Source organism: Alosa pseudoharengus, unplaced genomic scaffold, assembly GCF_046254945.1.
Source record: "Alosa pseudoharengus isolate Yale_2024_CS ecotype anadromous, Long Island Sound unplaced genomic scaffold, YU_APseudo_1.1 YU_APseudo_1.1_scf_23, whole genome shotgun sequence".
In the NCBI taxonomy this organism is placed as follows: domain Eukaryota; kingdom Metazoa; phylum Chordata; class Actinopteri; order Clupeiformes; family Clupeidae; genus Alosa; species Alosa pseudoharengus.
The window spans coordinates 22,310,366-22,320,685 of NW_027468685.1; positions in this window are offsets into that span (position 1 = coordinate 22,310,366).

Below are 10,320 nucleotides of genomic sequence, written 5' to 3' on the forward strand. Positions count from 1 at the left end.
GTGTGTGTGTGTGTGTGTTTGTGTTTATGAAGGAGGAAATGCTATTTCTCTCCCTCTCTCAACCCCATTTTCTCTCTCTCTCTCTCTGTTTGTCTTTCTATGTAGCCTATGTGTGTGTGTTTATAAAGGAGAGCAATATCCCTTTGCCTCTGAGTGTGTGTGTTTCTCAGGGGGACATGCAGTCTCTCTTTCCCTTTGTGTGCTTGCGTGTGTGTGTCTGCGTGTGCATGCGGTGGTGTCTTGGTGAGTAATATGTATGTGTAGAGGCACACTCAGCTCAGGCCATTCATCTGGCCCTTCCCTCTGATTCCAGTTGATGTGTGCTGTGAACCAGTTGACCCTCTTGTTTGCCCTCCAAAACATGTTGTGGAGTCCATCTCACACCCCCTCACAACACATTAGCTCGACTGAACAAAATGTACAAGGCTTACAATGATCATGATTATGGCCATTAATATTCCCTGCTTTTAAAATGTGTTTTTTTTGTTTTAAGCTGTCAACTTGATGTTAGAAATGCCTGCAGTGCTGCATATATTACAATATTCTAGCTTCATCTAATATTGATGACAGTTGGGCAGATATTGTTATATGGCGTGAGCGTTTGACGGCTAAAGTGGAGCGTTTGCTAAGGAGACAGATTACCGACAAAAGAAAAATCTTGCTCTTTCATTATTAAAGCGGTCAATTGAAAAATAATGGAGCGCAAAGCATGAAGCAGCTCCTGAAATATGAACTGAAGACACCAGTTAACTGCCGCTCTTGTGGAGGAGATTGGATGAGCAGAATATAGGAAATGAGTGAGGTAGTTGTGAGTCTAGTCATTAGAAAAATCACATGACATCATTTATTTAAATTTTGCTCTTTGGTGCTTGCTGAAGATAAAAATTAATAAATAAACCAAAGACCAACTTTTCTTGTCTTTCTACTTTTTTCAAACCTTGGATACCTGGAGGAGCTGTTCGGGATTCTGTAGCTGATACTTCATTATTTTGTTCCCAGTGAAGTGTAACCCGTGCCAGATCCCGTCGAGACTTTCTTTATTACCTCTGAACGTTCCTGCAAGCCCCTGCAAGTGCCGCTTTTGGCAGGGGTGCACATAATATGATTATTATTTATAAGTGTGTGAATATTCCAGTCCCTGTGCATGGCAGTCGTCATGCATTTTTCACATTCATGAAGTCAAGGTTCTGTTGTTCATACACACTGTTGGTGCTTTGGATGGGCCTCTGGCTTTTTGGGATGTGTGTGTGTGTGTGTGTGTGTGTGTGTGTGTGTGTGTGTGTTTGTATGTGTTTGTGTGTGTGTGTGTGTGTGGGGGGGGGGGTTTGGTGGGGGTGAGGATTGTCATGAATGTTTTATTAGTCTGAGATGGGATTTTAAGGGTGGTAGTGGTGGTGGTGATGGGGATTGGGGGTCGTCCTTCATCTTCAAACAGCTCCACACCAGACTCTTAGGTTGTTTATTAGAGATAGCAAGCAAGGCATGTTGCCTTCAATTAGATATCTGTCTTTGTCTTTGATATCTGTATCTGGTTTGTTATGTCTGTGTCTGTGTCTTTCTCTCTCTCTCTCTCTCTCTCTCTCTCTCTGTGTGTGTGTGTGTGTGTGTGTGTGTGTGTGTGTCTGTGTGTGTGTGTGTGTGTGTGTCTGTGTCTGTATGTGTGGTATTTGTGTTTGTGTGTATGTCTGTGCATCAATATGTGTGTGTCTATGTGTGTGTTTGTGCATTCTATGCGTGTGGGTGTGTGTGATAAGGATTAAAGGCACCCAACAAACTTGTGTTGACCTCAGAGTGTGAAGATGTTCTCACACTCATTATCAAAGTGTTTAGAACTGCGGTGTGTGTGAAGTGAGAGTGCAGTTTTCTCATCGCTCTCATCTAAAGGCCCTCTCCGCCTCTCTGCCCCAGCGGGAAGCCACCGGATCACACACACACACACACACACACACACACACACACCCTCCCTCAGATGGGAAGAGAGGCAGGTGAGAGTGTAGCTGAGGACAGGTGCCTTGATCCGCACTCATAAGGCGCAGCAGGGTCTTCCTTTTGAGACTATTACAAATGCTGTGTATGACTGATGGGCCTGCAGCTAAAATCTGTTGTGGCTGTGTTGCAAGTGGGCGTGGACGATGCCATCACTTATCTTCTACATAGGACACATTCTCACCTGGACAAGGGGAAAAGTGCTGTGAGAATCATGTTCTTTGATTTCTCAAGTGCTTTTAACACCATCCAACCCCTCAGACTGGGAGACAAGCTCTTGCAGATGGGAGTGGACACTCACCTGGTAACCTGGATCACAGATTACCTGACGGAGCGACCACAGTTCGTCAGACTGAAGAACTGTCTCTCTGACACTGTGATCAGCAGCACCGGAGCGCCACAGGGAACTGTGCTCTCTCCAGTCCTGTTAGATAGATAGATAGATACTTTATTGATCCCCAGGGGAAATTCAAATTCACCTTGTACACATCTGACTTCTGCTACAACACTGAGTCATGCCACATGCAGAAGTTTTCTGACGATACTGCAATTGTGGGGTGTATCAGGAACAGGCAGGAGGAGGAGTATAGGAGCCTGGTGGAGGACTTTGTGCAATGGTGCAAACTCAATCATATCCAACTCAACACTTCAAAGACCAAGGAGATGGTGGTGGATTTCCGCAGGGCTTCTACATACCTGACGCACCCGACCGGTAGCGCGACAACGTGACGTCAAAATGACGTAAATCTTACTGGCGCGCCAGGATTGAAGCCAGGTAGCGAGAGGTAGCGCACCACTCATTTTTTTTCAGACGAGCGCGACAAGGCGGAAACAGGAAGATGGACTAGTTCGAGGGCAAGCGAGAGTTGCAGTGTTTTGTTACAGTCGTGAATTTTTAATAGTTTGCTATTAAGTTACCAGTGAGAGTTGCAACACATGGAATTAAGGAAAGAATAGAAACGATTTATTTTCAAACAAAGGATATCTATTAAGGCCTGAACAAAATCTCTTCCCACTTCAGGAAATTACACAAACTCAGCCAGCTGCTAGCTAGCTAGCCAGCTAACTAAACTGTTTAAATTATTAAAATTTCCCTCGGGATGACTAAAGTATCTATCTATATATCCATCTATCTATCTATCTATCTACCTGTGCACACACCTTGGAAACTAGATGATAATGCTGATGGTAGTTGTGAAGTGGCCCACTCTGCTACCAGTCTCCATTGATGGGGTCAATGTCGAGGTGGTAAGCACCTACAAGTACCTGGGTCTCCACCTGGACAATAAACTGGACTGGTCAGCCAACATTGACGCACTCTACAAGAAAGGGCAGAGCAGGCTGTACTTCCTGAGGAGGCTGCGCTCCTTCAATGTGTGCAGCAAGCTCCTCAGGATGTTCTACCAGTCTGTTGTTGCCAGCGTCCTCTTCTATGCAGTGGTATGTTGGGGAGGAAGCACAAAGAAGAAGGATGCGGGGCGACTTGACAGGCTGGTAAGGAAAGCTGGCTCTGTAGTGGGAGCTGAACTGGAGTGTATTACTTCAATATCTGACAAAAGGACCCTGAACAAACTGATCAACATCTTGGACAATGAGTGTCATCCACTCCACAGCACTATTGTTAAGCAGAAGAGCCTGATCAGCTGGAGACTTCGCTCACTGCCTTGCACAACAGACAGACTGAGAAAGTCATTCATCCCCAGGGCCATTGAACTGTTCAATGCATCACTTAAGGGAATAGACTTCTCCGCATAGTATGTCTGCCTCTTCACCACCTCCATGTCTTTAACTGTCTGTCCACTAGCCACTTTACCATTGTCTTCTGCCTCACTGTTTACGTGCTTTATTAGCACATATGCACAACCCCTCCCTCTATGCCACAGCCGAACTGTGACCACACTTATACCTTTCTTAATATAGTTATTTATATATAGATATATAGACTTTATTCTTGCACTATTGCACTGTTTGACTTACTCATTTGCACCATCACCATGACACTCATTCACAAGAGCACCTTACCTTACCTTATGCACAGAGGACCACAGGCTCAGTCCCTGCTTCAGTCATTGCAAGCGCACCTGATTGATTAATCACCCACTATGTGGATACTGTTTTGTAGAATTGATTTAGATTAAGTTTTATTTAGTATAATTTGTATTTTAGTATATTTAGTATATTCTTTATCTTCTACAGTCCTTATTGCTTAGTTGTGTTTTTTATATTATATACTTTTAATTACTTTTTCTGCTGTTAGTGAATGTGTGTGTGTATGTTGTCTATATTGTGACCTTGAATTTCCCCTAGGGATCAATTAAGTATCTATCTATCTACCTATCTATAATACATTTAAACGGGCACCCTTTATATCCTCTATAGGATTTTTTTCTTAGAGTTTTTGTACATCTTGTAATGAATTTTTTTCTTTCATGATGTGGTGCACACATTGTTATGGTTGTCTTCTGTGTCTGATGTGGATGGACTGGGAAATGACTTATTTAGAGTTTCATGAGTGGAGGACTGGAAAGACATTAGAAGGTCAGTTCATTATAATACAGTTCTGATTGATATGTTTTGTGTATCCTTGTTGTGAATGTGAATGAGAACAGAGTTACTTTTGGTCTTTCTTGAATTCAAAGTGGAAGTTTTTGTACATGTGATGTTCCCTTGTCTTTGACACAGCAGTCATGTTCCCTATATGTCTGTACTTTGAGTTTTCCTCAATTCACACTGGCTATACTGTGTGTGTGTGTGTGTGTGTGTGTGTGTGTGTGTGTGTGTGTGTGTGTGTGTGTGTGTGTGTGTGTGTGTGTGTGTGTGTGTGTGTGGGCATGACCGACGAGGTGTGTTCTTAAAGGTGGATGCAAATCCAATGCAGTCTAAATGCAAACTCCTTCATGGCTTAAGCCAATTATCTCTTTTCATCAGCTTATCAACCTTCACTCTCTCTCCCTCTCACACCACCAGCACCCCCCCCCCACACACACACACACACCACCCTTCGCTCCAAACTCCCACTTTCTCTTGTGTTCTCGCTCCCCTTTTCTTACTCCCCAAAGTGCTTATCCTCATTACGGTATCGATCCATGAAAGCAGAAAAGCTTTTTTTTTCATCAGCACCCACCCTTACTCTCTCTCTCTTTCTCTCTCTCTCCTTTTCTCCTTTTCTCTCGCTCTCCAAGATCCCATCTGTGCAACAAACAAAAAAAGAAAAAGATCCCGTGATTCTACTGTCAGAGAGCGAGAACAACAACAACAACAAAAAAAACAACAACCACGACAAAAACAACGGCAACCTTCAGCAGGCGCTCCCCGTGGGAGCCGGGGGGCCAGGGCAGTGATGGATGCCGCGGTCTCGCGTGTCATCAATCAGTGCCTCTGACTACGGAGATCAGCCCCTCGGCCGACCCCGCCGCAGTCCCCCTGGGTGTGTTTGCCGCCGTACCCGAGTTGGGACGCTCTTCCCCACCCAACCCCACCACCTCCACATCTCCATACACCGCTGCTCCAAAACATCCCTGTGTTTTGAAAGAGAAAAAAAAAAAAAAAGCATGGCTGCATTGCTCACCTGAGACCTTAGAGGCTCTTCACTGACAGGGCCCGAGACAGGTGGAGCTTTCTCATTCTCCCATTTTCGCTTTCTATTCCCACCCCTTCCATCTCCTCACCCCCACGCCTGCCCCCCACTCCATCTCCCCCCTCCTCCTTCCCCTTTTTGCTGTAATCCCTTTCTCATCCCTGGCCCAAATGAAATGGGCCTTTTCTAACAAGCCGTCTGTCCTTGAGAGAGAGCACACTCATCATCAATCAGCTACAGCCTGGAAGCGATAGAGGGAGAGAGAGAGAGAGAGAGAGAGAGAGAGAGAGAGTGAGAGCGCGAGCGCGAAAGAGAAAGAGAGATGGGCAGCGCAAGGGGCACAGGACAGAGACAGACATGCCAACAAGTCGGAGAGGGGTGTGGAGAGATGGAGGGAGCCAGTGAGTTGGCAAGAAAAAAGAAGGAGAGGCGAGGAAGCGGAAGCTCCAACTTAAAGATGCGCTTTTCTCTGCCCAATCCCCTCTAATCCACCCTGACGTGCAGGCTTCCCTCTCAGTCCGCCACTATAGTCCAGGCCTTCGCCCCGAAGATCCCGGGCAGCTTTTCAAAAATCTATTCCCTTCCCCTGTCAATTCAGTGCCGGCTCACCTATGCCATCTGCAAGGGCTGTCTCATCAGTCCTCAGTATGCGTGCGTGTAGAGATGGGGTTTTTGTGTGTCATTGTGCGTGTGTGTGTGTGTTGTTTCTGCAGAGGCGGTCGGGCGGCGACCGCGATGTTTGTACTTGCCGGTCCGCGTGTCTTCCTGCAACTCTGATGGCAGCCGGCTGCGGCTCTGCTCTTCGGTGGCATTAGTCAACCTGTCAGTCACAGCCCGGAACATTCTCCGTCCATTACTCTCAATATCGCTTTTCTGACAGACATGTGGAAAATTGCCAGTTAAGATGGAAACTGCAATATGTGTTTGTGTACCGGTACGTGTGTAAGTGGGGAGGGTGTGTATGTGTGTGTGTGTGTGTGTGTGTGTGTGTGAGTATGAGTGCGTGTGTGCATGCAGGTGTATGTTAATAAGTTGCCATAATGTTATGTCCAGGGAAATAAATCAGTGTCTCTCTTTGACTTTGCTGCCATTGCAAGGCATTTGAGAGACAGAGATGGAGAAAAGGAATGCGAGAGACAGAGAGAGAGAGAGAGAAAGACTAGAGTAAAATAAAGAAAAAGATGAATGCAGGCAGGCAGATGAAAAAGATGAAAAGCATGGAGGCTGTCAAGAGGCACCGTCTGGCCTCCCTCTCCATCCTGATTGAGCGTGCATGACATGCATGCACATTTTTGTGCGAAGGCCTTGCAAGAACAAAGTCTCTTTGCACTCTCTCTGAACCACTGACAACACGTCGAACGCACGGCAGGAGCAAACCCATGTTACCACCAACTCGACTAAAAACCCCCTCTCGCTTTTGAGTCGCGCGGCATAAGTGTGTTTTCTCTCTCCCTCTTCATTTTTTGCACATCTTTTTTTTAGGTCAGAGAAAATTGGGTGTGCCAGATTCGGGTTGCCTCATCGCAGGTTCAAACTGAAGTCAGCGCAGTGTAATTAATCGCTGCATTAATGAAATTAAGCAAACTCGTGTGAAAAATGAATAAAGTCGCATGGGGCTGTCCTAGGGGGCCTCCGTCAGCGTGGCGCATTTAAAGATGTCTTTCCGCAAGACCCAGATAAGGGGAAAGAGAACCGGGGCGCTCGCAATAGGGGGGGGCGGCACGCTGCCACTCAGCCCCCAGCTTTGTGTGGCGAGAGCCGGGGTTCTTCGGGAGGACAAGGCCCCGGCGCGACTGCTTGGGAAATGCTGTTCTCATGCAATCAGCCTGCATCTGCGTCAGTGTAGCTAATTAGGTGACTTGCTATTTTAGTGTGTGATGCAGTGGCAGAACACCTTGTATGGGGACGTCATAGCACTTTTATAATGTGCAAGGTACAAAACTTACGCCTATATAACAAACCATCATAGAAGAGTCCCTCTATGTGGATGTAAGTAGCCTTACAAGTAGTAGTCAACATTTCACACATATTTCCTAAAAGGAAGTTAATGAGTGCAAGAGAGAAGAGTGTAATGGTTGATTGGTGGGATGTTTGATTGTGCTGGTGGGGAGGTTTGCTTCTGTTTGTCTCTCTTTACCTCCAACAGTGTTGGACATGAGATGGTCTCTATTCACTGCGGTTGCCATGTAATCAAGCTGGGATGTGAGGTGACGTCTGCCAATGCCCTGGGTGAGTAACACAGCAAGTGAATTGTGTGTGTGAATTTGTGTGCGCCGTTTTTGATTGTGTGCGTGCATGTGTGTTTGTGTGCTTGTGTGTGGTTTGTGTACTGTTTATGTCTGTCATTCTTTGTGCCACCCTATTTTCGTAAGCCTTTTCAATTTAATTGAACTGGTTGTTTTTATTAGAATTTGTACACACATCACTGACAATTACAAGAGCATGAGGACTAATTGGAAACAAGTCTCTTTCAACATCAACATTAAAGAGGAGCTCTTTTACCTTTTAAGCAAGACACTTTCTCTAGAACATTCCAAATTAAAGAAGGCCCCTCAGACTACTTTATATCTAACATGTCCTATCACAGCATATCCTCGCTGGCTGTGCCATGTTGCCCATGTCACAGAGCCATCCTTGAGAGAGAGGTAGCGAGTGACATTTCTATGCCTGCCGTACGACTCTCATATGTGTTGTTATTTATTTGAGGGTTATACACAGTGCTCCGTTTCCATCAGCTGTACAGGGCATCTGCTTTTTCATTTTGGTTTTTCATATGTGTGTGGCGCGTCATTTCACTCGGTTGAGTGTGTGATATGTATGTGTGTGTAGGTGTGTGTTTTATTGGGTGACTGGGATATTGGTGTGTACTGTTACTTGTGCGATTTTGATGTGATTCCCATGTGTGCTCATTTTTTCATCATATCTGTGTGTAATGTACATTTTTCATTTCTTTTTCAGTCTGATGTGTGTGTGTGTGTGTGTGTGTGTGTGTGTGTGTGTCTGTGTGTGTGTGTGTGTGTGTGTGTGTGTGTGTGTGTGTGTGTGTTTTCCTCTGCCCCCTGCGTCCTTGGCCTTGAGTTGCAGTTCGATCTCGCAACTCCCGTTGTCTCCTGGAGTCCTCTGCCAGTGCTTGGGAGATCTAACACAATATGCGCCGCTTGATCAATTCTACTCTGTGCCGGCCCTCAAGTGTTTGTTAGCTTTCTCTGGAGGTGTAAAAGCTTGCTAATCATAGACTTCAATAAAGCACCTCGGAATTGCAATTTGCAGAATTGCGGGGGTGGGGAGAGTGAGGAGAGACTGATAGAGAGAGTTGGTTGTCTTTTGCGCAAATTAAATGAGGAAAGCGAGAGAGTGAGAGAGATAGAGAGAGAGAGAGAGAGAGAGAAGTGGGTTGAGAGAGAAAAAAAAGAAAAAAAAAAGCCTGTTCCCACGTTACCGCAATTACAGGACTGGATTGAAGATCAAAACAGGGTTTTGCACCGCTCATCTGAAGTGGTTAGGTATGGGGAGGAAAAAAAAAAGAAGATCTATTTAAAAATAATCCCTCGAACATCTCATTCTGCCGGGTGCCTCTGTAAAAGAGCAAAATGAAATGAAATGAGGAGGTCATGAGTGGCACAGTAACTGTGTGGGATCCCTGGATTAATAGCGCCAGGGTTGAACGTGGAGTACGAGCAGTACGAGCACTCTGCCTTTCATGGGGATTGTGTTTGCACTGAGAGGGTTTAGTGCCTGGCCAGGACCGACAGAAAGAGCAATAGAAATCGTTTGCTTCCCATCCGCGTGGAAAATGTCAGCGGATTGACAAAACAGCAACGCCGACCTGCGCAGTTGTGCTCAGTACTTTGCGTTATTGAATATTTATTGATTTGGAATGTTACGGTCAATTCGAGTTTTTAACCAATCTAAAGGATTGTTTGTGCTCATGACACAGCTGAGTGAACTCTCATATCTGAGCTGTGTGTGTGTGTGTGTGTGTGTGTGTGTGTGTGTGGGTATGTGTGTGGGTATATAAGTATGAGTGCGTGTTGTTTGTGCATGCCAGCCACATGTGTATGTGTGTGTGTGCGTGTGTGTGCGTGTGTGTGCATGTGTGTGCATTGAGTAAGTGTGTGTACCGTTTTTTGTCCTGTAGTGTAGTACGGACAGTGAGTTTGTCCAGTGATTTTTAGTGACGTCTTCTCCATTTCTTTCAGATTTTTCCCTCTGCCCACCCGAACACTTCCTCATCAAAACCTGTTGACAGAAGTGTGAGATTTCTATTGAAGTGAAGCCCAGTCATGATGCCCCCCCCCCAACTCTTCTTTACCCTCCCTCCTCTTCTCATCTCTCACACACAAACTCACATGCTTGGATGATTTATATAAAAGGCAGATTTCTTGAGCCATCGCCTGCTGTTGATGTATTTCAGACGTGTAAACGAAACGGCTCATTTCCACAGCTTGAAAAGCCGTGCGAGGGAGAGGGAGAGCGGATTCATTTCCCCGGCCAGTCAGCCCATCACTATTCATCATGGTCCCCTAAAAGCCCAGACATGAATAGTATCAGAGCAGAATGCAATTAAAGATGAATGAAAGCTGAACCACAAACTATTGATCATGCACGGAGTAAGTGTGTGTGTGTGTGTGTGTGTGTGTGTGTGTGTGTGTGTATGTGTAATGTGCAAATGATGTGAAGGGTCAGTGAATAAGTAGTCGCAACCGGATGCCTACGGTACGGCAAACAGTCAAAAGAGGAAGATGGAGTCCCCGAGG